General features: G+C 41.9%; 1 protein-coding gene across 1 annotated transcript in view; it reads left to right on the top strand.

The window, feature by feature from the left end:
• MTUS2 (microtubule associated scaffold protein 2) overlaps window positions 1–26,004 on the top strand; it is a 974,348-nt gene that overhangs the window by 456,436 nt on the left and 491,908 nt on the right. The window lies entirely within an intron of this gene.

Genomic DNA, 26,004 nt, shown 5'->3' with positions numbered 1-26,004 from the left:
GGCAAAACATTTGCTGCATTATAAAACTACACTACCATATTTAGAATATAGCAAATAACTCATTACTTAAAGTGATTGTTAAGTCTCATTTTTTATTCTATAAAAATACCAAACATGTTATACTTACCTGCTATGTGCAGTGGATATGGTGCTCCAGGCCCCTCCCTCTGGCCCGAGTGCTCCCACAGCAAGCAGCTTGCTATGGGGGCACCCAAGCCGAGCTGCAACTCCGTGTGTCCATTCAGACACAAAGCTGCAGTTTGGTCCCGCCCCCTCTCTCTCCTGATTTGCTAACTGCTGCTGTGTCTTAGCCAATCAGGAGAGAGAGAGTCCTGGATAGCCGAGACACTCTTGGACATCGCTGGACAGAAATGGGGCTCTGGTAAGTATTACGGGAGCCAAGGGGGGCTGCATAGACTGCATGAAGATAAAAAAACTTCTGATTTTACTGCCCCTTTAAAAGAGAGTCAAATATTATGCAAGTGTGTGTTGCCAAATTCAGATTATATTTAAAGCTAAACAACCATTATGCATCACTATGTTCATAGTTGTGCTGTGAGATTGTTTTTACTTTTAACACGTGAGTTCTGGCTTTTCCACAGAAATGATGTGGAAGACTGTGAAGCTGTCCAATCACTTCTATGTGGTGGTAAAGATCACCTGTTGATAGTTTTGGTTATCATAGGGGGAGATTTTGCAAAACTGGTGCCCACAGAATCTGGTGCAGCTGTGCTTGGTAACCAACCAGCTTCTAACTTCAGCTTGTTCAATTAGGCTTTGACAATAAGCCCACGTTCATATCGGGCCGTTTTGACATGTGATTTGACATGTCAAATCGCATGTCAATTCACTGCCTATTGCCGGCAACGGCACCGTCGGAATCGGTGCAATGCTGACTTTGCAGAGCTGCACCGATTCCTGAAAGAAGTTCCTGCACTACTTTTGGCAACTTTGGGGGCAATGTGAATAGACATCTGTGCATGAACCCGCACAGAGGTCTGTCAAATCACCCCCAAAGTCTGACTGAAATGCCGGTTTGAAATTGCGCTAGTTCAGCTGAATTCGCACGATTTCTAATCGGCCTTCAGTGTGAACGTGGGCTGTTACTATGCATACCTGCACTGCACCAGATTGTTAGCATTTACTGTTTTGCAGGTGAACCTAGTTTTGATGCCTTATATGTTTAGTATTATGAACTCAACAAAGTCTTAGGCTGGATTCACACCTATGCATTTTTAGTGCTTTTTGCATTTTGCAGATTTGCACTACAGTCCATTTAAAATTGTTTCCTATGGAACACGTTCTGTAGTGCAAATCTGCAAAATGCAAAAAGCACTAAAAATGCATAGGTGTGAATCCAGCCTAAATGTAATTGTATTTTTTTTATTTGAAAATAGAGATTTCATACAAATTTGTATGATTATATCCTGGTATTAAAAAAAAAATGTGACTACCTTCACCTTATGCTACAGGTCCTCTGCTTTATGATACGTTTTCTGAAAATATATAGTTTTGGAGGAAAGGAGAAGTGAAGTGGGTCACTCTATGAGGAGGAGGGGTTGCAGGACTGTATGCTCTGGAGGAGAGGAGCACTGTAGGCAGACAAGAGGAGCAGTAAAGGAATGGCAATGGAAGTGAATAAGAGGTTTAGTATAGGGGTGTGCTGTAAGTGGATGAGAGGAGCAGTATTGGAAGGGGTAAAGTGGCCTAAAGGAGTGGTACAGAGAAATGGTTACTGTAGGGGAACTAGAAGATGCAATACAAGGGAGCCCTATAGGCAGATGAGAGGAGCAATACAAAATCAGGGTGTTGGAGGTGGACAAGAGGAGCCCTTGTAGTTTTAACAGTTTCTTTACCATGTTTGAGATTCTTTGATTGCCAGGAAAACAGTGTTGCCCACATATCATTGTAGAACAAGTATCTTTAAAGCGAATCCAGTAATTTCTCTTTTCATTTACACCATAAGGAATTTGCTTTGACCTTTGTATAATGGGCTTTCAATGAATGCCTTTTCAGTGATAAGTAAGAGGTTATGTGATGCTATTTACACCATGTAAATGGATTGTACAGACAACTGGTAATGGCATAATAAAGCTTCGCCTCTTGCCTCTTTATTTAATAATGGAGTATTTGCCAGTACTTTATTCACTTAAGCTGTCACTGCAGTAATGGGAGTCCAGATGACTCACCAGAATTATTGTGGAATATTGACCAATTTAACAGAAATCACCATGTATGTTAATGAGTAATTAGTGAGTTTTCATACTCCTATTGCTTGCTGCTAATACTTTTTTTGTGACATGCTATGTCTTTACTGCAATAACACACACTTATCTGCCTGCTCACCGTCTTCTATTGAATATATACTGACCTGCACATGCACAGTTTGGCATGAATTCCCGGCTGTACCTGAATGAGTGAGTCCCATGTGTATGTGAAGGATTATGTCACCCCTCCCAACAGCCAATCAAAAGGCCAAAAACCCAGCACCCAGAAGTAGCCTGGGAGAAGTTGACAGCAGCCATGGAGGGATGTAACCACCACATTGTTGTAGAAGTTGAGGTGAGTATTTCTGTGGGTTTAGTTCCACTTTATGGCTCCGCTGCTAACCCCTATTGTGTGCATACTTGCTTTCTTTAACCCTACAGGTGAGCTGTGTACATTAGTGTGTTTGATGAAGTCCCCACCTCCCAACTTGTCCATACTTCATTAAAAGAGCATCATGCTCTGGTTGCCTGTTGTCTCTGGCCCATGCAGTGGTTTTGACATTAGACTCTGGCTAGCCATGGCAATGAACTTGACAACTCTTGTTGAGTTTGTTTCTCCCTTTGGCATCAACTCTGCTCTGCTATTTGCAGCCTCAGATTTCCTGCATGTAAGCCTAGCTAGGTAATAGCAAGGAAATTGCTTTCTTATTAAGTTCCTAGGAGCACCCAAGTAACAGTGCATTAAAAAGGTGGTTTCTAAAGGTGAGTTTTGCCAATGCATTGGTCATCTTGTCTTAATAGCTGCCTAGCTTATTTTATATACAGATTTGCAGTTGCTTTCTATGGCGGCTATTTGTATGTTATACAGTATTGTCAACTAATACTAAATCAATGCACCGAGTAATGAAAATTAAATGAATTAATTAGCTGAATAAGTGTCAAACCTCTGCAGGGAGATCACTGATTATATACAGAGAGCAAATATCCTTCTTTATAGCATGCTGGGAAAGGAAAGGCTTTTCTACTTTCTTAAGAAAAATAAGTAGAACATTTTGTATACCTTACCTTTCTGTAAAACACAAGGAATCACTGGTCATTTAGGAGGGCCAGGAACTAGATTACACCACTACAGGTCTATTTGGCAGCCCAGAGAAGTAGAATGATCCTGATGGTGCTATGAATATAGCTCCTGCTCTCAAACCGCCTCTCTCCCAGGTTTTTAGAAATGCACAGAAAGAAAACATTTATTCAGAAGGACAATAAGAGCTTTTACAGATTTTGTTAAAAGACAAACGTGAAATGTGTTAAGTGATTGCAACATAATTACACAGCTCGCACCTGGGCATTTTAATGCATGCTAAAAGATGCATTAACTTTTCAAAGAAAGATATTAAAATACTTCTGACAAAATTAAATTGGCCTGTGAAATAAAATTTTAAAAGCTGACTCATGGAATTCCACAGCACCAAAAATGCATAAACCTTATTGAAGAGCACCTGTTAATTTGGTTCACTTTATTCAGATTTTGAGATTAAAGTGGATGCAAACCCTCACATATACCCAGTGAAGTGAATAGCCTCAGATGATACACAGAGATGAAACAAATCTCCTTGCATAAGTTTTACATGTATATCCGCTGTCTCCATCTTTATATACTGTTTAGAAAGTGCACATCGTGTTAGGAGATTTTCTCTTCCTGGTTAGCACTGCCGTGAAGCCTGGGCATACAGCCAAGACAGCTGATTGGAGAAAAAGCACACACCCCCTCTCCTCATAGGTAGAGACTTTCAGCTCTGATCGTTGGATAGTTCAGGGCTCTACTAATCTATTTATAGCATCATCCCCAACACAAAACTCTGGCTGCTTTTATCATATGTGACAGAGAACTTGTCAGGAGTTATCAAGCTGATAACAGAAGAACGGAGCCGGAGACAGCTACGGGACATAGTGCTTTGAAGAGAGATAAGAAAACACTGCAGATATATGTGCCCAGCTCAAATTTCATGAACCGGGTGTACATCCACTTTAAGTATACTTTTCTAGTAGGACATTAGGACATTGTCTTTCCCAAATCACCAAGGTGGGGTAGGGGTACCTGATAGCTCTACCACAAAACAGCAATATTCACACAAATTATTGATTGGATACATCACTATTCGTCCAAATTTTGGGTACAATTGTTGAGCCACATGAACTCTATGGATCTATGAGCCCGTCTGTGGATTTTACCAACTTTTTACAAAGGCCCTTTAATTCCTGTTGATCTTACTCGACAAACACTTTACATTTGGGACCAGGTGAGATACACCTGTGATATATCCAAATACCTAGGCCCCATAGCCCCTTTCTATGAAATACCGGCTTTCTTACCAGCTTTTTAATGAATCGTGTTTGGTTCACAGTGCAAACAGGAACATAGACGACTCTCTCGTGTCCTCCAGTCAGACCCGTCACTAATGGTCACTCCTTCATCCGCGATGTCCCTATGTAACTCTATGCATTGGTTACAGGGACAACAGGCTTTGTCTTATATTCATTCTTTTTTAATGCCTTCAGACATACTTACTAAACCGACTGTCTTTGAATCTTTGCTTTTACAGAAGGAACCACCAGCACTTACTGTATTCTATTCCTATGATGTTGGCACACCCAGACCTTCCCCTGTATATGCGGAATTGGGAAAAAGACCTTCAATAGACCTTTTCCCCTTCAGACTGGCAAAAATGCTTTATTCTTACCCACAAATTATCACTAGCCACGAAAACCCAAGAAAAAGGGTATACATTGGTATCTACAGTAGATGATATAGGCATCACTCCGTTCTTCATCACTTTAACCATCATATATCTGACATATGTTGGCGATGCCACACCACAAAAGGAAACATGGTCCACATTTGGTGGGATTGCCCCCCTGTGCGGAAGTTTTGGAAACAAATTTTGGATTTTTACTGTAAACTCATGGACACCTCTATCCAATCATCACCCAAGGAGGCTCTCCTGTCTGTAATTCCTGGACCTCTTCAGTCAGTGAAAAAAGATGTACTTAAACACTTTTTCACTGCAGCCAGAGCGGCCATTCCCCGACACTAGAAATCAACTTCTGTACCCTCTCTTGGGGAATGGGCAACTGAACTAGAATATAGGAAAGGGAATTTGGGATGAAGAGATATCCCAAGAAAGCAATAAGGAGAATCCACCACGGTATATCATTGGAAATATCTAACAAGCTTTATTGATCTTTAAATAGTATGTTTAAAACCACTAAAAAAATGACAAAAATAGCATTAATGTGGAGTAATTTACCCAAATACCCAACAATAAAAAGAAACACACACATACAATTGGACAACGTTGTCACAAAATGACTCCAGAACTTGAAACCCCATGCACACTGCACATGCCCCCCCAGTACAACTGAACTAGACTACATTAAAGGCCTAGAATGGCTACTGACACAGGATATGGGAAAAGAAGAACATATTTTTCATACTTGGAACGTCTGGTCAAGATTTAGAGACTCATTTAAGTTCCTGACCTGGGTTAAAGGGAAAGTCCCTAATCAGCCATGATGGAGTGCCTCTGTAACTATCGTCTCCTAACCCCAGCCTGTACCTCTCTTCTTCTTGGCAGCCCCCTTTTTCTTTCCCTTTTTTTTCTCTCTTTCTGTTTCCCTGCCTTTTCCCTCTGCTTATTTTTTTTTCTTCTTTGGATTTAGGGAGTGTAATACTAACAATATGCGCGTAGATGTGATCCCCAAAGCAAAAGCAGAATATACAACTATTTAAATCTTAACTATAATTTCTGATTCTACTAAATATTTCTGTAGGCACTTCTTATACATTAGTTTGGGAATGTATACCCTTGTCCTACAATGGATATATACTGTACCTCAAACATGTTTTTTTACACTTGCACTTTTATGTTTACTATAAATGTGAATATTTTCTTATATAATTGAAAACTTTAACAAAATAAGATTGTAAAGAAAAAAAAATACTATACAATCTACCCTATAATGGGGAAGGATTAGAAATTGGGTTTTACTGCCGTCTGGGGCGATTTACTATCACTAGTTGTTCTGCTGATGGTTTCTCCAGACAGGAAATTATGAAAAACTGAAAAAAAAGGACTCAATTACAAATCTGACAGGGGCTCTAGCCTTCCCCTGCTTTGCTAAAGAAGAAAATGAATTCTGACTTACCTGTAAATTCCATATCTTGGAGTACAGTACTGAGCTCCAAGACAGGATATTCATGGACCATGGGTTATAGTCTGCTACCCTAAGGTGAATGGACTCTGGCAAAGCTTTTGGACATGCCCCCTTAAAAATACCCCTACAACCTTCCCCCACTCTGTCAGACCTCAGTTTTTTTAGCAAATAATGCAGAGTAATACAGGAATGGTGTCGTGTGTCCTTATTATGCCCCGTACACACCGTCGGATTTTCCAATGGAAAATGTCCGATCAGAGCGTGTTGTCGGAAATTCCGACCATGTGTGGGCTCCATTGGACATTTTCCATCGGATTTTCCGACACACAAAGTTTGAGAGCAGGCTATAAAATTTTCCGACAACAAAATCCGATCGCGTCAATTCCGACCGTGTGTGGCCTGTTCCGACGCACAAAGTGCCACGCATGCTCAGAAGAAATTCCAACACGGAACAGCTCGGTCTGGTAAACTTAGCATTCGCAATGGATACAGCACTTTCGTCACGGTGCAATGTAAAAAATGGTTTAATACAGTGCACTCTCTTCTTCTTTATAATGTCAGAAGAATTAAGTAGTTTTGCTGCTCATATTCACACACACTTCTCACAAACTTATTTCTTTATTATTTATCGGGATTCCCTTAATATATTTTGATTTGTCACATCTCACAAAAATATATTTGTGTTGTTTTTGTTTTTTTTCGTTTTTTTATTTTTTTTAAAGGCAGATTTATTTTTTATTTTAGGTTTGTATTTTTTCAAAGGCTGATCTTTGTTTTATTTTATTTTTAGTTTTACTTCAGAATATTTTTGTGTGTGTTTTGTGTGTCAAGTTACCACAACACCATTGATATCTTGTATTATTTCATCTCAAGGAGATTGTTTGGTGTTGGTGTCCCTTGTTAATTTCACATTGTATTTTTGAAATGTACCTGAATCCTCACAAACAAACTGTCCTTTTAGAAGGAAAACACACATAGGCAAGTATAATTGAAACCAAAAATCCTTTATTAAGGGATCAGAACCAAACAAAGAGGGAGGCAACGCTGGATAAACAGGAGAAATTAGCGAAGCCTTGGACCCCCAGGGCAAACATCAATTCTTGAACATCAAAATTGGTGGCCTGAGGAGTCCATATGTAAGGAAGTGCAGTCTGGTCCAGAAGTCTCAGAGATCCGGAAAGCAGCAGATGACATCTGTGTCCCCAAGCTGTGGTACCACAAGAGGCTGCATCTTTTGGCCGACCAGACTGAACCCAGGGTCTTCACTTTCTGGTCTTCCTTCCACGCTTCCTTCCTGGCTGTGGCTCTGCTGTTGGAGATGTGTCAGGAGGAGGAGGACTAGTAGGACCTGGAGGAGAAGGAGGAGGAGGACCATGTGTGAGGTCACAAAGGTGGGTATCAGATGTTATTTGGGCCCTCAACCCCTTATTGAGAGCCTCCAAAATTAATGACTCACACATGAGTTGTTGGCCCTCCTCCATCCGCTGCATTTTACAGGCAATTATGCCAGCAAAGTCCTCCTCCACGGTGTGTGGTGCTCCCAGGGCCTCTGTAGCCTTCCAAAAGAGGCCTATGGCAGCCTCCTCTAGGGTACTCCTCCTCCTGCCACTTTCTCTTTGCAGGTGTAGGGGAGGGACCGGCATATCAGCCTGCTCAGCCTGGCCACCTCCTGGCTGCGACTTCCCTGTGTATGAAAAAGGGACATGGTTTAATGTTTTGCATCATCAATCACAATCCTAAATTAGTACTCCAAACTAACATCTAGTTAACATCATTGATTGGACAACCTGAACTATTTAGAGGAATGCTATACCTGGCTCAAGCTGGGCTCCTCCACATGTTGTTGCCTGGAAGGCCCAGGTTGGGCGTCAGAAGTCTCAGCTGGGGGGGGAAGGAAGCGTGGAAGGAAGACTGGAGAGTGATGGCCTGGGTTCAGTCTGGCCTGCCAGAAAACGCAGCCTGTCATAGTACCACATCCTGGGGACATAGATGTCATCTGCTGCTCCGGATCTCTGCGAATCCTGGACTTTCTGGCGCTCCCTTACATATGTGCTCCTCAGGCCACCAATTAGGATCTTCAAATATGTGATGTCTGCCGTGGGGATCACCTGCTTCACAATTTCCAACAATTGATCCAGCGCTGCCTTCCTCTTTGTTTGGTTCCTATAATGTGGGTGGTTGATCTCCCACAGACAAGGCAGCTCCCTGAACATGTCAATGAATATTGCCATGAAGTCTGTATCATTCAAGATATCCATTTTAACTGCAAGACACAACACAAGACAAACCCTAATGTCAGCCAAAACTCTCCTAATCTTGTTACAATATAGGCCTCAATCTAGAAGCAGTATAGGCCCAAGTTTGTCTCTTACCTTCGTTTTTACGATCGGCGCCTCCAATGCTCCTTCCTCCGCTCACAGATCGTACGTAATACGCACGCGTGTTACGCTTTATACACACTGCACATGCGTGTAACTCCGCCCGCCCCTGACGTTCTTTCTAGTCTATTCCCCGCCCCTTTTCGTTCGGCGCAGTGGGTGAAGAGCACATGGCGGAGTCAGAGCAGGTGCGTGCTAATTATAGCAACGAGGAGGAGGAAAGCCCGGATCCGGAAACGTCCTGATCCAGAAGGAGACGATTTAAGGCCACAAATATGTCCTTTGGGGAGATGTTGGAGATGGTCGACATCCTGAAGAAGGCCGACTATGATGGAAAGTATGGACCTTACCCCAACCCCAATATCAGAAAGGCCAAGATCATGGCGAAAGTGGTCAAGAGTCTGCACCGGAATTTCGGGGTACGACGATCGAAAGATCAGCTCAGGAAGCGGTGGTCGGACCTGAAATTAAGAGAGCCACGAGCAGTACAGAAAGATCCGGAGAGTGTTGCAAAAAAGTAAGTAGTTGTGCTGTGTTCCTATTCTTTTTGTGTTTATTACGTTCGTGCTGCTCCATATGCTTTTCTTAAGTGTTGTACAGTTTAAAATGGCAAATTTAATGTTCATGGGTCCATTATTCGTTCGTATCAAACATTTTTCTTTCGGCCTATAAAACACCATTGTTTAGGCCATATGCATTTGCCAACATTTTTTAGGGCCTACTTGTATGAAAAATATTTGGTTGTGTAGATGGGTTTGTTACTAGAATGAAATGCAAACAAGATTCTGTGTAAGGAGAGGACACTCGGCAGCTGTTTTCACATCTGGACACTGGAGCACTAGTGTGGGACACAAGAACACCCTTTTTATTAGGGGGCCCACACAGGTGCTCCAGTGTATACTATAGGGGTGTCTCCATAAGTGAAGCTTGTACAAGACTGGTAAAGTATTGAAGCTTGCCAAAGGACAATAAAAATGCTACATCTTGGAACTCTGCCCAAATAGACAATTGTACCCCACTTCCAAGCAATGTTTCAGCTTTAGATTTCGGCCATCAAATATCTGTGTGCTAATTATACCATTTTTGTTTTACATAGGGGAGAAAAGACTCGGAGGACACCCCTCATCCGAGGAGACCACAGACCCCCCACCTCTGGAAGAAGGGGAAATACCCCCAACTCAAGCTGAGCAGGAGGAGGAAGAAGACGTGGTGGAAATTGACACCACAACAGGTGAGTGTCTGCGACCACAGGCTCAGGTAAGAGATGGATGCCGGCAGATTTTTGATACCAGTTTTTGTTTGGTTTCTCTCTTTTTAGGTGATCGTGATGTTGTGGATCGAGATCCTTTCACATCAGAAAGTGCCCAGATCCTGATTGGGGAGATCATGGGGTGTAATTTAGAATTGGAAAACCTCAAGAAAAAAATCAATGATGTTATTCAAAAAAATAATAACATCATTGATGTTTTGGGGCGAATTTAAAACCCCGCAAAATCACTTTGTTTTTTTGTGTGCTACAATCTTAAAAATGTTTTAGCGATGTTTCGAAGAGCCAAATTTGGAGGATGCACACAGTGTGCCAACATGTGCTATCTGCCATCACGGGAGATCAATGGACGCGTTTTGGGGGTGCAACCCCTTCCTCAATAATAAAGTAGCTGTGAGGAAGGGGTTGCTCCCCCAAAACACGTCCCTTGATCCCCCGTGATGGCAGCTAGCACATGTTGACATTCGTAAATTGGTGTGCATCTTCCAAATTTGGCTTTTCAAGGGGTGACTTCACCCCATCTGAACGCAATATCAAACACAGTTCCTAAATACTTATGTCTGATATTGCCTTCAAGTTTTACCATATGTGAACTTTGTAAGTTCAAGATTTTTGTCTTTCTTGTTGGTTTTACACAGGCCTATTTTATCTTAAATGGACATTTCTATTTTTGATAATGTTACCCCAAAAATTGTTATACAACAAACATGTTGGTTTGTTTTTAAAACCTTTTCTAAATGCACATGTGATTGTGCAGGTATTAAAAAGATTGTTATTCAAGAATGTGTGGATTATTGTCTCAACGCTACAACACTTTTGTGGTGATGTAATTGCTGTTTTCTGTGAAAATGGGGGTTATTTCCTAAGGGCAAATCCTCTTTGCACTACAAGTGCAGTTTCAAGTGCACTTGTAGTGCAAAGTGTCTACTCCTTTAGTAAATAACACCCAACAGTGCTTTGTATAAGGTTACACAATCACGCCATTTTCAGGACTCCCCACATTGCTGTCAGGGTCAGCTAAAACAAACACAATCAGTAAATGTCACCAAAGATTAGCTTTTTTTTATTTGATAAAGGCATCACAAATTGTCTGGCATATTGATGGCCCCCCTACCCGCAAAGAACTCAAGGTATCTTAACCGGACATCACGGGCACTCAGGGAGGGCAAGCCAGGACGGCCACTTTCAAGCGCCGTCAGGGTTGTTTCATGTAGAATTCCGGCCTCAGGCCCAACTGAGCCAGCATAGTTGGCAGAATGTTGGCGTAAAAAGTTATGTAGAACACAGCACGCCAGGATTATATGATTAAGTTTATACTCCGCCATATGGATGGGTGTCAGAAATAGGCGGAACCGGCTGGCCATGATTCCAAATGTGTTCTCCACCACTCTTTTGGCTCTGGCTAGCCGGTAATTAAAAACCCTCTGTTCCGGGGTGAGGGTCCTCATCGGGAATGGCCGCATAAGATGGTCCCCCAGCGCAAATGCTTCATCCGCAACGAAGACGAATGGGAGTCCTTCCACCTTGTCTTCTGGAGGTGGCAAGTCCAAGCTGCCATTCTGGAGATGCCTGTAAAACTCCGTCTGGGCGATGACTCCACCATCAGACATCCGGCCATTCTTCCCCACGTCCACATACAAGAAGTAGTAATTAGCCGACACCCCTGCCAACATCACAATATTATTGAACCCCTTGTAATTATAATAGTACAACCCCGAGTTGGGTGGTGGGGCGATGTGGACGTGTTTCCCATCAATTGCCCCTCCGCAGTTAGGAAAGTCCCATCGCTGGGCAAAGTGGGAGGCCACAGTCTGCCATTCCTGTGGTGTGGAAGGAAACTGTTGAGGAAAACAAAAAAAATTAGTATTTTTGACCAAAAACATGGCAAGCAGATTAGACACAAACATTCTTGGCCAACCTCCAGATAACATTTATTAAGGGGAATTTTACAACACCAAAGTATAAGGTACACCTATCATATTCCCCCTCTCATGGGCCATTTCTAACATTATGGGGGGGGGAATCTTGGACAGGTAACCCTCTCCACTTCATTGAGAGATGAATGCCTAAATACAGGGTATTACTTGGAACAGCCCCTCCTTAGTAACACTATTGGCAGCCCACTGGACAGGTAAGAAGTGTCCTAATACAAAGATATAAATACACACTGTACACATTTGAGCACATTTGGACATTCTGCTATTACCTATCCAGATAATAATAGGATACAAAAACTTGAAACAGTACCATTTGAATGTATACAGGCAGGCCCTTGCACTACATGCTTTGGGTAATTCATCCATACATCTGAGCACAGAAGAGATGGGTATAGTATGTATGGGTTTGGCAAAGTCAACAGATAGATGATTGAGGATAGATAGAGAATTGGGATCAGCTGACTTAGCAGTTGGGGGGAGGGAGGGTTAATAAAAAAGATTTGGGGACACTACAAAAAAAAAGCCTCTTGCACTCTGCCTGAATTTAAAGCACAAATCACATTTCAAAACATTTTAGGGTGTGTTTGGGGTAAAGCACTGCTATGGAGCTGATAAAATACATTGTTAAGTGACTACATGAGGTGAATATAGGGGCAGGAGAACATGCTGGGGAGGTTAGTGAAGGCAAATATGTATGAAGGACCAAAAAAAATAATTACATAAAAATCCAGCATGAATGAGAACAAAGGGGACATTCACAGCATATTACAAAAGAAATACAATATATTAGCAAACATTCAATACAATAAAATGTGATATTAAAGGATAAAAATCTTACCTTCATATACTCCTTCTGCAGGACCTGGATGATGGCAGAACAGGTCTCTGGGATAATGATCCCCAGAGCCTGGGGGGAGATGCCTGTTGAGAAATTGAGGTCCTGCAGGCTTCCCCCTGTCGCCAAGTACCGCAGAGTAGCGATGAGCCTCTGCTCCACAGTGATGGCTTGCCTCATGCAGGTATCCTGCCTGCTGATATAGGGGGTCAGCAGACGGTGAAATACGGGGTCCGTCATCCGGAGAAAGTTCCTGAAATCATCAGGATTATTCTCACATATCTCACGGAGCAAAGGCATATGAGAGAACTGGTCACGCTGAAGCAACCAATTCTTGGTCCATGAACTCCTCCCCACCATGTTCATGGACTGGACTTGTGTCAAGGTCAGGACCTCAACACCAAGCCCCCGCACAGCACGAACTCTACGAGGAGTACGTATATGCAACATGGCTAGAAAACGTTCAGCTGCTCAGAACGAAGTAACAGAACGCACTGAAGAACAGCAAGGCCTGTGAAGAGCGACCTGAAAAACAGTAATGAACGCACAAGAACACAATGACTAAGTCACGCGGAACTTGCTTGCACGCACTGAAGAGCAGATACAAACCCACAAGCACAAACTGAACCGCAGAAAACAATCTGAAAGCCACGAGTCTGAAAAAGCGCGAATCGTCTCTCACCAAACTTTTACTAACACGAGATTAGCAAAAGGAGCCCAAAGGGTGCCGCGCTTGGTTCTGAACTGGCCTTTTCTAGTCTCGTCTTACGTGCTTGACATCACCGCGTTGTTGGCAATCGGAAATTCCGACAACTTTGTGTGACTGTGTGTACGCAAAACAAGTTTGAGCCAACATCCGTCGGAAAAAATCCTAGGATTTTGTTGTCGGAATGTCCGATCAATGTCCGATCGTGTGTACGGGGCATTATACTTTAAGATTTGGAATTTCCAGGTAAGTTAAAATTTATTTTATCTTAATCGTACAGTACAGAACACACAGTGGTTATTTAATGACCCTGGGACATTCTCAAGCAATGAATTAGAGAGGTGGGCAACAACAAGGCAAACAGAACTGTGCCAGCCAGCCCAACAAAAAAAGACAAGGGTCAAGAATCCAACACAGAGTACCGCTGAAAGAACCTTGTGGTTGAAAGCTGCAACCACAGAGGTCTGAGCGGCCATCTGGTAGAACTTGGAGAAGTTATGGACCGAAGACCAAGTAGGGGCCTTAGTCCTAAGCTGAGCAACAGGTGCTTGGTGTTAGAATTCCCAGGACACCCCCACTGATTTTTTGGAGTGAGCATGTAAGGGTACTGGCGGTACATTATCCTATAGATGGTAAGCTCATCAAGTTCCACATTTCTAGGTATGGATATATCCTTTCATAATTTTGATTTACTATTTCTGGAATTGTTTATATACCTCTATTTCCCTATAATGCTACAGTGATTAATCCCATATTTTGGGTTCACTGTATCCGTTCTTGCATACCATCTCGCAAGATTTATAGTGCATTCACAGACACCTGATCTACCTTGAGACATTCTTGGACGTGTTCGTGTTATATGTAACTTTTTCCTCATATTTTGGATGATACATTTTTTTTTTAAGTCATGTCAGTCATGTCATCCTATTTATTGGTTACTTCTGTTTTGCGGCGGTTGGTCCCTTTGAATTCTACCCCCTGCTTCGTTTGATTTCCTCATGGGATCCTGGGGTGCTTTATAGTTGGGTTGGCCTTTCTCACTGACATTGTAAGTTTGCTGATTATTCATTCTCCTGTTATCTTATATTATTTCAAACAAATGTAATGTGGTTAGCCATATCTTTATATTAGTTTGTTAATATATTGTCTTTTGTAGAAACTAGCCTTTTGCATTAACCCCCTAAAGAAGACAACGAAAGTTGAAATGCGTCGGAGTATACTTCTACACTTATGATTCCAGTGAGGCCTTGGGGTATACATGTATCCATATATGCAATACATTTTTACAGGGGATCCATATGTTTTTAATCTTTGTACCTGTTTTTAATGCGATGTATAATAAGCTTTTTGCACTTTTATGGTTGTAAAGTTATTTTGGTCCTGATAAAATCCCATTTATTATATTTTGTACTTTCATTGTGAGAATGACAGTGTCAGATATACCCCGATTTTTCAAAACCTGGGTTTCAACAGCCATACGCTTAAAGCCAGTGACTGAAAAGCAGGATGGAGCAGTGGGCCTTGAGACAGCAAGTCTGGCCTGCTTGGAAGGGACCATGGGTCATCTCCTAGAAGTTTGAGCATGTCTGTGTATGACATTCTTCTCAGCCAGTCTGGTGAAATGAGAATCACTGATTTCTTTTTTTCCTCTATTTTGTGAAGCCGTCAAAGAAGAATCCACACTGGAGAAAATGCATATATAAACCTGCACAGAGTCCATGGAATTACCAGAGCATCTGATGCCAGTGCTAGAAGATCCTTGGTCTTTGACACAAACAGGTGTGATTTGTTGTTGAACCTGGAGACCAGGATGTCCAGATATAGACCCCCTCATTTCTGACATGGGAGGTTGAAGATGGGATAAAGTTACCACCCCCCTTGGTTCAGGAGGTGATGAGTAAATCCACCTTCCAACTGTTCAATCCTTGGTAGTGAACACCAGTGGTTGCTCGACAGTGCTATTCCACACAGGAGATAATCAGACCTACTTCCTTCAGGGTTGGCTATATTCCTCTTATCCCTCTGATGATATAAAGGCCACTATAGTGGAATTGTCTGCTTGTACCCTGATTGTGTGTTCCTGAACCAATTCTTTTGCACTGAGATCCAAGATGTTGATGAATAGCTTTGCTTCCTGGGTCACAAGGTTGTCTGAAGTGTGAGAAATTAGAACACTCTTTCTCAGTCTGTGAGGCTTGCATCCGTTGTTACCCCCTTGTGAAGAAGGCTTTGAGGTAGACTGGGTGGGCTTGGTATTCCATGTCTTGTACTGAAAGGAAAGGCTGAATTTTGTCTTTGACGTTGAAGCCAGAGGAGAGTGATGTGGCCCTCTGCATTTTGAGGAGGTAGAAGCTCCTAAAGAAGGGATTTTTCCCAAGCTTTCCAATGTGGAAGGAGGACTTTCCTCCTGTTACATCCTTTATGGACTTTTCAATTGCATCACCAAAAAAGTGAGGTGATTTTTACAGGCAGCTTCAGCTCAGGTTTTCAGCCATACAATTCTGCACATATGACCAGGGATTACAACCATTTTGGAAATGTGTATCATTATTTGTTCAAGGGCATCAACACAGAAAAGTAAGGCAGAAGGCAATGTTTATTAGTGTTCCTCCAGAGTTCAGTCCTGAAAGACAGGATCCTGTTGATTATTGATTGCCTTAGTCAAATTAGCTGCAGTTTGACAAACAGAAATTGCAGCAATAGCTGGTAGCAGGGCTGGATCTACAAGAGTAAAGAGACCCTTTAAGAGAATCTCAAATTTTCCCTTCTGCAGCAACTTTAAATGAAGGAACATCTTTTCTAGGCACAGTAAGATATTTGTTTAAGACTGATAGGGCAGCGTCTACTACCAGAACAATCCAATTTTAGTGAATTATTTTTTGCACTGGAAACAGTTTGGCAATTGAATGAATCGGAAATGTCTTTTTAGGCTTTGCAGGTCTCTTGGTACCCAGAAGGTCATGGCAAGATGGAGGAGAATCATGTGCGACTATACTGAAGCTTTTGCACACAGCATTGGAGAGCATATACAGTATGCATTGACAGGCATATTGTGTGAAGCCGTAGCATCCAGTGTATGGGAGCCTGAGGGTCAGAAATCCACAGCTTCCATTAACACCGCCTCTAGATCTTTTTTAAGGTTTTCCATGTTAGCCTCTTCTAAAGTATGTAGTTCATCTTTCAACTCAGGTAGCAAAGGTGGAGGTGGAGAAGAAGCCAGGAGCTATTGGACACTGGACAGGAATGGCTGTTTTAAATCCGTTATTTGTCCAACAAAATCTAACATAGATGCAGGGAAATCTGTTTTGCTCAGGTAGAATGCTGGTTGCATGCTTGAGATAGATTCAGATGCAGAGACCAATGTTAAAATAAGCTGCTCCAGTTTAAGGAAAGCAACGTCAGTCTAAATCGTTTGAGTGCTTTGTAATTCATCACTAGAACAAATGTTTGCCTGAGAGTTTGTTGCAGTTCCCTTGTGCCTGGTTTCCACCATTGCTTGCTATCAGTAAGGGTATTACCCTGTGGAGTACCTACACTTTACTTAATTTGTCTTGAAGTCAGATGTGAAAGTCCAGGAGTCAGATGTGAAATGCCTTCTGAGTTCTAACAGTTCTTACCCTGTCAGCTGCCTGAACTCAGTAACATTTTATCACATAGAGCTGCATACGTTCCTCTTATTACAGGACTCTGTTATGCCACGTACACACAATCGGAAATGCTGCTGGCAGAATTCCAGCCAGAAAAAGATTGAGAGAGCACGTTCTCTATTTTTTGGTCGGGAAAAGTTCCTATCCGAAAATGCGATCGTCTGTATGCAATTCGGACACGCAAAAATCACACGCATGCTCAGAATCAAGTATGAGATGGAAGCGCTAGTTCTGGTAAAACGAGCATTCATAGTGGAGATAGCACATTCGTCACGCTGTCAATTTCTGGATCTTTTAACGCAGTGCATTCTTTTGTTCTTTATAATGCTAGAAGAATGAATTTGTTTTGCTGCTGATATTCACACAGAGTTCTCACAAACTTATTACTTTATTATTTCTTTTTTTTTTTTTTTTAATACAAACGATTTTATTGAGAAAAGAAAATCAAGTACAGTAACAATAAGCGTCAGTTACAGAATATAACAATATTCTTAAATAACAGAATATATATTCAGATGTATAGAACAACTCATAATAAGATTCTACGATGAGAGAGCCAGCAAAAGCTATCATGGTGCTCATCCATCCAAAATCTCAATCACGATGGGTTACTGAGGGAGACCGACCAACAAGGAGAGTCACGAGGTACACTAGGGATCCCCTGGGCGTCTCCTTACATCAGTGACACTTCTACTGCGGAAGTATCAGAAGAACTAAGAATAAGCTATCGGTCAAACTTGTAAAACAATAAACAGAATAGGAAAGGAGGTTACGGGAAACCATTCTGGTAACAGTAAACCTTAATATAGTATAATCTAGGGGTATTGTGGGATAACTGCCTCGACCACTAAGTGAGATTAGGGTGACCAAGAGTTCCACTTCAGCTCATATATAGGCATGGTGTCCATGATAGTGTGGAAAACTTTCTCCATAAGTTGTATAGCCGCCATGCGTTTGAGAATCTGCTCCCATGGGATCCCAGGAGTTCTCCAAAATAAAGCGATGGTCCAATGGACTGCCAAAAATAACGTGTGGGATAATTTTTGTTCGGGGGGGAGGATCCAGGAATGTCTGCAAAGAGTAGGCACATTTGATATGTGAGGGTCGTTATTGTACCTGTGATCTCTGTCACCTTGGAGGCAAATTTCTGCCATATGTTACTAAGAGCCCTACAACTCCAAAAGATGTGTGAGTCCCTTTTTCAGGGCACCCCCTAAAGCAGTTTTCGGAAATAGCAGGGAAAAATTTGTGAAGTTTAGAAGGTGTATAATACCACCTCATATGTAATTTCACCACTGTTTCTTTCACTGCCACTGACTTTGTGCATTTATGCATATTAGTGATCCTGTCTGACCATTCCTCTGGGGAGGATACCTGACCGGTCTCCGCCTTCCAACCAAGCATGGCTGTGGATTTTTCTGGGAGGCCTAGTCCACCCAGATAATTATATAGCCTTGAGATCATCCCCTTGTCTCTGGATGAGTGGCCACACAAATCTTCAAATGTAGAGATGTAATTAGAGTTAATGTGGGGGTAATGGGTGTTGAAGAAGTGTCTAATTTGCAGGTATTTGTAAAAATCTGTCCTAGGAAGGGAGTGAGCAGATTGAAGAGTTGAGAAAGGGCAAATTACCCCGTCCTTTTGGAGCGATTCTAGGGTAACAAGGTCTTTTGAGATCCATAGGGCAAAAGCATTAGAGGAGGGGAATGCTGCTTTAAACGTGAGGTCTCCTAGAAAGGATGCTAATCTAGGATTGGGAGGGAGAAGAAAGAACTTTTTCTTATATAATGACCATAGGTATAGGGATTGTCCTACCACAGCATTTAGGGAGGAAATATCTCTGTGGCGAATCGAGGTAGCCCATAGTAACCCAGATAAGAAATATGGGGCTATTGAAGTCCTCTCAAAGCGGAGCCAAGGAATACCTAGCAGGGAGGTATGCCATTGTGCCAGCTGCAATAACCGTGCGGAGAGGTAATAAAGCCATAGGTTTGGTAGTCACAGCCCGCCCATAGCTAGTGGTCTGTATATCATCTTCTTACCTAGGCGGGGGTTTTTATTTTGCCACACAAAGTTATTAACATCCCTTTGAATGTGATCTATCGTCTGAGGTTAAACATAGTTAGGGAGGGCCCTGAAATAAAATAGCAGCTTGGGGAGGATTGACATTTTCACTGCCTGAACTCTGCCCAAAAATGTGATATGATATGGGCTCCAGGTATTCAAAAGAAGTCCATCCATGGCAAAGCCAAAATTAAATTGGATAGTTGAGGTTATGTTTTGAGGGACGTTTATAGGAAGGGCAGAGCATTTGGTAAGATTAACCCCCAGACCTGAGATTACTTGGAAAGAGTGCAAAGTGGAGATAAGATTGGGCATGGACACTATTGGGTCAGACAGGAACATTAGGACATCATCTGCGTATAAGCTAAGCTTGAACTCCTGATCACCCTTTATATATCCTCTAATGTTGGGGTCTAGGGTGATAGAGCAGGCCAGGGGCTCGATGGCTAAGGCTAATAAAAGTGGCGACAAGGGGCATCACTGTCTTGTCCCCCTGCCTAGTGTGAACTAGTGTGAAGTAGTCAGAGTTGAAGCCCGGGAGTCTAATCCTTGTGCGAGGGTGGTGATACAGTGCCCTGAAACCGGGGACAAAGGCCCCCATGAATCCAAATTTTTCAACGGTCCATTTTTGAGGTAAGGCCATAGCACATTATCGAATGCCTTGTGAATATCAAGACTCAGGAGCAGCACCCTGAATGTATTTCTGCGTCTTGTATGATGTTGGATGCTAATCTGATGTTGTCAGTGATTTGCCTAGTAGGGATGAATCCCGTTTGGTCTGGGGAGATTAAGGTGGTAATGATATTGGAAAATCTATCAGCTAAAATGCGACCAAAGATCTTTAAGTCCGTGTTAATGACCGAGATTGGCCTGTAGTTTTGGGGTAAGGAGTGGTCCTTGTTGGGTTTTGGGATTAATGACATATTTGCCATTAGCATATCATCAGGAAAAACATTACCCTTGAAAATGTGATTGAAAAGAGACTTTAGGTGGGGAATTAAGGTGGTTTGAAAATTTTTGTAATACGGGGCTGAGTATCCATCAGGGTCAGGAGTTTTAGAGGGTTTTAAAGATTTGATGACACTGATAAGTTCAGTATCCGAACATGGGGCATTCAGTTCCTGGAGATGTTCTTGGGATAGGACTGGAAGGGGTATATCCTCTAACCAGGGTTTAAGGGCAGGGTGGGGGGAACAGGTGGTGGGGAGAGTAATTCTGAGTAGAATTTAGAGAAGATCTGTAAGACCTCCGCAGGGTGGGAAACCAAGTCACCAATAGAGTTCCTTAACTTGTATGTGTGGGGGGTTGGAGGGATTGGTTGAGCTTTTTTGCGAATATGGTCGAGGCGGAATGACTGTGTAGCAGGAATTTGGCTTTCGACCATCTCAAGGATTTTTCAGTCTGTTCTGAGAGTATTTTATCTAATTCCAGTCTATTGATGTTAATTTGTTTTAGTAGTCCCGGTGCATGGCTTTGGGTATGTAAATGATATAACCTATCAAGTTCTGTGGTGAGTCTGGTGATGTCCACCAGTCTCTGCTTTTTCCTATTTGCCGCTATTTGGATTAAGTGTCCTCTAATTACCACTTTGTGGGCAGCCCATAAGACTGTGGGAGAGATATCGTCGGTGTTGTTAATGCAAAATATTCCTCCATATGTTTTGAAATTTGGTATACCAGAATAGGGTCTGTGAGGAGGGACTCATTAAGTCTCCATCCAGCCACCGAAGGCTTAAGACCAATGTGAGAGATATTTAACCAGACTATTTGATGGTCCAACCAAGGGCAGGGATGGATAGCTGCGTTCGTGGAGTTTGCTAGGAGTATAGGAGTACAGAGTAAGTAATCCAATCTGCAGTAACTGTCATGGGGTGGGAATAAAACGTGTATTCACGGGCCCCCGCATTGTGTGCCCTCCAAGTATCTATCAGATTGTGTGAGTGTAGCAATGATTTCAAGGTTTTTGGGAAGGCATTGGTGGCGCTGCCAGCCCTGCTTCCAGGGCTGAATGCGCAACCAAGTTAAAGTCACCGCCCAGCAATAAATGAGGGGAGGAATACTTATCTAGTGTCTAAAAGAAGGATTTAAAGAAAGTTGCTTGAAACTCATTAGGTTAGTACACATTAGCAATCGTAACCATCTTCCCTTGCAATGATCACTTAAGAATGATAAATCTGCTTGCAGGATCTTTATATAAGTTTTCGACAACAAACTGTAAGTTTTTTTTAATGAATATCGCCACTCCTCGGGACCTGGACCCAAATGTAGTATAGTATCCCAAGCCATACAATCTATCAAAGTAAGTAGGATAATTAGCTACAGAAAAATTAGTTTCTTGTAGGAGAACAATGTCCGCCTTGAGACGTTTATAGGTTGTAAAGGCTTTCTTCCTTTTTTGAGGGGAATTGAATCCCCTAACATTATGGGAGATTATTCTAATACCCATTGCAAATTAGAGAGATTTTCTGTGTATATAGATTCGGGGGGTTCCCAAGGAGCAATTATCCGAAGACTCTGACCCATATGGGGCAGGAGTATCCGGAACATTCAGCGAGCAGGCAATACCCTCAGAGGAGTCACATCTAAGATGTGCCTTACGGGCACTATTACTCCATCTAGTATAATTAAAGTAGGCAAATAAAAAAGTCCCGTAACCAAAACAGACAAAAACAAAATATAAGATGGAAACAAGATAAAACATTGGGGTCGGGGAAGAAAAGAACATCCTGACCATAAGAAAAAGTAATAGCTTGTCAGGTATATAGATGCCTCAACAATAGGACACAAGTGTCCAACACTCTTGGTAACCTGCTGGAAAAAAAACCACAGGAAATTAAAAAAAGTACAACCGACAGATATATTCCAGAAAAATAAAGGAAGGAGTGAATACGTCTTCAGATCTCTTATTCCTCTTGCTGTGGGTTTTAACAAGAGTGGGGGGACAACCAAGCGGGCACTGCTGTGCACCGGCACCAGCGGGAAGCAAGTGCGATGAAACAAGGTGCAATGAGGAGGAAACTGACTGCACAAGGGGGTGGGGGAGAGGCCCTGAGCATATAAGGAACCTGTCTTTTGGCTCCACCTCTGTAAATGTCGATGATGCTCCTTAACCACTTCAGCCCCGGAAGGTTTTACCCCCTTCCTGACCAGAGCACTTTTTACAATTCGGCACTGCGTCACTTTAACTGCTAATTGCGCGGTCATGCAATGCTGTAACCAAACGAAATTTGCGTCCTTTTCTTCCCACAAATAGAGCTTTCTTTTGATGGTATTTGATCACCTCTGCCGTTTTTATTTTTTGCGCTATACACGGAAAAAGACTTTTGAAAAAAAATGATATTTTCTACTTTTTGTTCTAAAAAAAATCCAATAAACTCAATTTTAGTAATACATTTAGGCCAAAATGTATTCGGCCACATGTCTTTGGTAAAAAAAATGTCAATAAGCGTATATTTATTGGTTTGCGCAAAAGTTATAGCGCCTACAAACTAGGGTACATTTTCTGGAATTTACACAGCCTTTAATTTATGACTGCCTATGTCGTTTCTTGAGGTGCTAAAATGGCAGGGCAGTACAAAACCCCCACAAATGACCCCATTTTGGAAAGTAGACACCCCAAGAAAATTGCTGAGAGGCATGTTGAGCCCATTGAATATTCATTTTTTTTGTCCCAAGTGATTGAATAATGACAAAAAAAAAAAAAAAAAAAAAAATTACAAAAAGTTGTCACTAAATGATATATTGCTCACACAGGCCATGGGCATATGTGGAATTGCACCCCAACATACATTTAGCTGCTTCTCCTGAGTATGGGGATACCACATGTGTGGGACTTTTTGGGAGCCTAGCCGCGTACGGGGCCCCGAAAACCAATCACTGCCTTCAGGATTTCTAAGGGCGTACATTTTTGATTTTACTCCTCACTACCTATCACAGTATTGAAGGCCATAAAATGCCCAGATGGCATAAAACCCCCCCAAATGACCCCATTTTGGAAAGTAGACACCCCAAGCTATTTGCTTTGAGGCATGTTGAGTCCATGGAATGTTTTATATTTTGACACAAGTTGCGGGAAAGTGACAAATTTTTTTTTTTTTTTTGCACAAAGTTGTCACTAAATGATATATTGCTCACACAGGCCATGGGCATATGTGGAATTGCACCCCAAAATACATTTAGCTACTTCTCCTGAGTACGGGGATACCACATGTGTGGGACTTTTTGGGAGCCTAGCCGCGTACGGGGCCCCGAAAACCAATCACCGCCTTCAGGATTTCTAAGGGTGTAAATTTTTGATTTCACTCTTCACTGCCTATCACAGTTTCGGAAGCCATGGAATGCCCAGGTGGCACAAACCGCCCCCAAATGACCCCATTTTGGAAAGTAGACACCCCAAGCTATTTGCTGAGAGGCATGGTGAGTATTTTGCAGCTCTCATTTGTTTTTGAAAATAAAGAAAGACGAGAAAAAACATTTTTTTTTTCTTTTTTCAATTTTCAAAACTTTGTGACAAAAAGTGAGGTCTGCAAAATACTCACTATACCTCTCATAAAATAGCTTGGGGTGTCTACTTTCCAAAATGGGGTCATTTGGGGGGGTTTTTTGCCACCTGGGCATTCCATGGCCTCCGAAACTGTGATAGGCAGTGAAGAGTGAAATCAAAAATTTACGGCCTTAGAAAGCCTGAAGGCGGTGCTTGGTTTTTGGGGTCCCGTACGCGGCTAGGCTCCCAAAAAGTCTCACACATGTGGTATCCCCGTACTCAGGAGAAGCAACAGAATGCATTTTGGGGTGTAATTTCACATATTCCCATGGCATGTTTGAGCAATATATCATTTAGTGACAACTTTGCGCAAAAAAAAATAAAAAAATTGTCTCTTTCCCGCAACTTGTGTCACAATATAAAATATTCCATGGACTCGACATGCCTCTCAGCAAATAGCTTGGGGTGTCTACTTTCCAAAATGGGGTCATTTGGGGGGGTTTTGAACTGTCCTGGCATTTTATGCACAACATTTAGAAGCTTATGTCACACATCACCCACTCTTCTAACCACTTGAAGACAAAGCCCTTTCTGACACTTTTTGATTACATAAAAAAATAATTTTTTTTTGCAAGAAAATTACTTTGAACCCCCAAACATTATATATTTTTTTAAAGCAAATGCCCTACAGATTAAAATGGTGGGTGTTTCTTTTTTTTTTTTCACACAGTATTTGCGCAGCGATTTTTCAAACGCATTTTTTGGGGAAAAAACACACTTTTTTAAATTTTAATGCACTAAAACACACTATATTGCCCAAATGTTTGATGAAATAAAAAAGATGATCTTAGGCCGAGTACATGGATACCAAACATGACATGCTTTAAAATTGCGCACAAACGTGCAGTGGCGACAAACTAAATACATTTTTAAAAGCCTTTAAAAGCCTTTACAGGTTACCACTTTAGATTTACAGAGGAGGTCTACTGCTAAAATTACTGCCCTCGATCTGACGTTCGCGGTGATACCTCACATGCATGGTGCAATTGCTGTTTACATTTGACGCCAGACCGACGCTTGCGTTCGCCTTAGCGCGAGAGCAGGGGGGACAGGGGTGCTTTTTTTTTTTTTTTTTTTTTTTCTTTATTATTATTATTTTTTTTATCTTATTTTAAAACTGTTCCTTTCATTTTTTTTTTTTTTTAAATCATTTTTATTGTTATCTCAGGGAATGTAAATATCCCCTATCATAGCAATAGGTAGTGACAGGTACTCTTTTTTGAAAAAATTGGGGTCTATTAAACCCTAGATTTCTCCTCTGCCCTCAAAGCATCTGACCACACCAAGATCGGTGTGATAAAATGCTTTCCCAATTTCCCAATGGCGCTGTTTACATCCAGCGAAATCTAAGTCATAAAATGCTCGTAGCTTCCAGTTTCTTAGGCCATAGAGATGATTGGAGCCACTCTGGTCTCTGATCAGCTCTATGGTCAGCTGGCTGAATCACCGGCTGCATTCTCAGGTTCCCTGTTGAGACAGGAGAGCCAGAGAAAAACACGGAAGACATTGAGGGGGGGGCATTCCCTCCCACTGCTTGTAAAAGCAGTCTAGAGGCTAATTAGCCGCTAGGATTGCTTTTACATGAAAGCCGACCGCTGGCTGAAAAGAATGATACCAAGATGATACCTAAACCTGCAGGCATCATTCTGGTATAACCACTCAAAGTCGTGAATGGCGTACCTGAAGACAAAAAAATGGTTAACAATAAAGCACAGTAAACGGTAAAGTATAAAAAATTGCATACCTGAAAAGCAAACATGATAAAACATAATAACAATAAAACATTGCAGAATAGAATACAGTAAAAAAGAGCAGAAGAATAGAGAGAATAGAGAGAGAAAAAACAATAAAACGACAACTATTATTTTTTATTTTATATTTTTGTTTGTGTTTTTTTTTTTTTTTACACTTTTTTTTGTAACTAACTTTTATAACTGTAACCGGTTCCAGGTTCGGGTCTCTCAAAATGCGATGGCATCTTGGGAGACCCTGTGAAAGTGTGCCTAGTCTGTGCAATGCTGTACCCTACGCTAATACTCAACTAGTGAATGGTAGCGTTCAAAACATTCACCAATGCAAAGACCAGGATTGTCAGGACAGGAGAGACAATAATAGCGGGTGTCAGGCCTATATCCGCGCTTGCTGCAGACACGACATGTTTTTTGGGGGGGTTCGTTGGGTAGGGGTACTCGGGAGGACATAAAGAAAA

The sequence above is a fragment of the Aquarana catesbeiana genome, linkage group LG02, assembly GCF_042186555.1.
Source record: "Aquarana catesbeiana isolate 2022-GZ linkage group LG02, ASM4218655v1, whole genome shotgun sequence".
NCBI classification, from domain to species: Eukaryota; Metazoa; Chordata; class Amphibia; order Anura; family Ranidae; genus Aquarana; species Aquarana catesbeiana.
Note: the sequence above shows the minus strand (reverse complement) of the source record. Positions and strands in the feature narration are given on the sequence as shown.